Here is a 3,469-nt window from a genome sequence, read left to right on the forward strand (position 1 = left end):
GATGGTGATGATAATGAAAATGATAATGATACTTTTTTGAAGAAAGCAAGGCAAGAATAGATTGGTGTTTTCTATGACTGGCTCAGCAATTCTCACACTGCACTCTAGACCTACTAAAGCAGAACTTTGGAAGATGGGACCTAGAAATGTATATCTTTAAAAGTCCCCTGGTGACTGTATTAATAGGCTAATTTTGTGGACCACTGGGATTTGGTTGCTGGCATCTTACTGACTTTCATGGTGTGGAAGAAACCACAACCTCATAATGTCTACAAGTAACCAAGTCAATAACTATGAGTGAAATATTAAATGAGCTCACATTTTCTTTATACCTGGGTGGATCTCTAGCCCTGATGTGAGATTATCCTCCAGCTACGTGCGAAGCTAGTATGCTAGTTTAAATAATCTCTTCTATTAAAGAATACATAAATAAACGAACAGATGTTAACATTTTTAAGACTGAAAAACACGTTGAAAAGCAAATAGCCAAGCCTATGCTGATCCATAAATGACATCTCTAACTTTTGAAGATATCAACTGCGGGCTGTTTGGGGCTCAAGTGTGACCTGAGGCAGAGCTTCCAAACCCCATTTGTCTTCATTCCTTTGGTGGTCCTTAATCCTTCTCCTGAAAGCTCAGTGTCGCTGTGGGGCTACAACCTTAATTCTGATCCCACAATTTTCTTTGACAGGTAAGATGCACCCATAAACATGTCTTTGCATCCTTAAATGGATAAGACTAATCTCTGAGGATAACAAGTGGTGGCAAGGATGAGGAGAAAAGGGAATTCTTGTACACTATTGGTGAGAATGTAAATTGGTGAAGCTGCTATACAAAACAGTATGGAGGATCCTCAAAAAAAAAAACCCAAAAAAACTAGAACTGCCATATGCTCCAGCAATTCCATTTCTGGGTATATAGCCAAAAGAATTGAAATCAGGATCTTGAAGAGAAATCTACACTCTCATATTTATTGCAACATTATTCACAATAGTCAAAAAATGAAGACAACCTAAGTGTCCATCGGCAGAACAATGGATAGAGAAGATGTGGTATATATAAACCATGAGAAAGAAGAAATCTTGTCATTTGCAACAACTTGGATGAAACTTGAGGGTATTATGCTAAATGAAATAAGTCTGACAGAGAAAGACAAATACTGTGTGATGCCACTTTTATGCGGAATCTAAAAAAGACAAACTTATAGAAACAGAGAGTAGAGTGGTGGTTACTAGGGGCTGAGAATGCGGGAAATGGGGAGATATTGGTCAGAGGGTACAAACTTCCATTTATAAGATTAGCAAATTCTGGGAGTCTAATGTACAGCATGGTGATTACAGCTAATAATACTGTATTATATACTTGAAAGTTACCAAGAGAATAGATCTGAAATGTTCTCACTACATTTCACAGAAGTAGAAATGGTAATTATGTGACGGGATGAAGGTGTTAACTGATGCTATGATGGTAATCATTTTGCAATACATGTATGAATCAAATCAACACATTATGCATCTTAAACTTACACAATGTTGTATGTCAATGATATCTCAATGAAGCTGGGAAAAAAAGACTAACCTCTGAGATATCAGTGAATATTAACTGGGTTATAAAATACAGAAAGCAAATGAAATTACTTCACTTATTAAAAATGACCGCAAAGATTTCCTGAAGTCCACGCATTTGCTTCTCATCCTGAGTTCATGTAATGTGTTTATTTTAGGGACTTTTGCGATATTTTTTATTCTCTGGACTAAAGTCAGTCATGTTCTGAGATGTAGTCTATACAGAAGCATGACCTACTGTGATACACTCAAGTTTATCACTCAGAGCAAATGTTCTATTATATGACACAATTTTAAAAAGATTAATTTGACCTCCAGTAGATTAACAAAGAAATAGAAAATAACATTTTTGGGGTGGACCAATAGATAATAACAATAATAATAAATGTAACATTTACATAACACTTTAAAATTTAGAAAAGGTTCTGCAAATGCTGTCTTATATTTTGAGTTTTGAGAACCTTTATTTTATTTAGCTCGATTTCTGTAATCAAAAATAAAAGGAAGAGAGTAACATTAAGGAATACTTGCCTAATATACACTGACACTAACTGCTAGACTTAGAGCTTTTGTTCCAATGCTCTATTAACTAAATGATGTTCATGACTTCAAGTCTAACATTTTCACTGTAAAAAGATGATTTGATCACAATTTATATGTAATAAGGAAATACTAGCTCATTACAACCCTTGATGTTGAATCTAAAATTAAGTATGATAGTTCCTTTATAGAAGGTGTTACCACTTGCGTCAAGGAGCTAATTTATTGAATCTTTAGATAAGAGAAGACCTCTTGTTACAGTCCTTAGTGTTTCAAAATATCTTCTGTGTCTGCACAGAAGCATTATTTATTGGTTTCAATAATCTTTTCTCACCAGGTAGTTAGAAAAAGAAAACTATCATATTTGGCACAGAAATCACATTGCAACGTTTCTTTTATGAGAAATAAAGTAGAGGAAATGAGAAGCCTTATATAAACTCTTCAGCCATAATTAAAGGAGTAATAATAAAATTCTCATTGAATTACATAGGATGAGACTCAAATCCAATAATTACATAGTGTGTTTTAATAACACTGTACAATCACTAATTAGATAGTCCAAACATCTTCTCTATGAGGTAGGGTAAGTATTATCATACTATTTTGCCTATGAGGAAATAAAAATGCAGAGTTGTTCCATGATGTATCCAAAGTCATACAGGTGAGTCAAGGTAGGGCTGAGATTAGAACCCACAGCTCTGATTTTGTTATTCCTAGAACTTGCTACTCGTCTTTCCCAGATTTTATGTTAAAATGTTGTTTTGTATGGTTTAGGATTATTATCATTTCTGATTAACTGTGTTTATAAAAACCATGCCATCCCCATGTACTTATAGCTTTTTTCTTCTGGCTAATTTAAAGAACTTGGTAGACATTATTTGGCTGTCTGTCATGATTCTGTAGCAGTGTGTCCATTTTCTGATAGGTATGGAGGGGAATAAAGAAGGTGACAGGAGAGGCATAGAGAAAATAACAAGATTTACACTATGAGATATTTATGCTTACAGGAATGTGTGTGTTTGTGTGTGTGTGTGTGTGTGTGTGTGTGTGTGTGTGTGTGTTTATGTATATGTGCATCTAGCCTAGATTGTGAAAATACACATACATACAAACACATACCCTGGGACATTCATAAACTCTCTCAGAATGTGCTAATAACCATTTTAAACTGAAATGGAGGCACCCAAAAATACTGGTAAAAATAAACTAGGCAAGAGTCACAGCTACCTTAGCTTAAACAACAGGAAAACAATTCTGGTGTTGGTGGCATTGTTGACATTCCCTTTTAGCTCCAGCAAACCTTTCCGATAATAATACCTAACTGGAGAATGGAGCATTGTATATTTTAAGAGTACTGATTCTAG

This window comes from Pteropus vampyrus, unplaced genomic scaffold (genome assembly GCF_000151845.1).
Source record: "Pteropus vampyrus isolate Shadow unplaced genomic scaffold, Pvam_2.0 Scaffold82, whole genome shotgun sequence".
Classification (NCBI taxonomy): domain Eukaryota; kingdom Metazoa; phylum Chordata; class Mammalia; order Chiroptera; family Pteropodidae; genus Pteropus; species Pteropus vampyrus.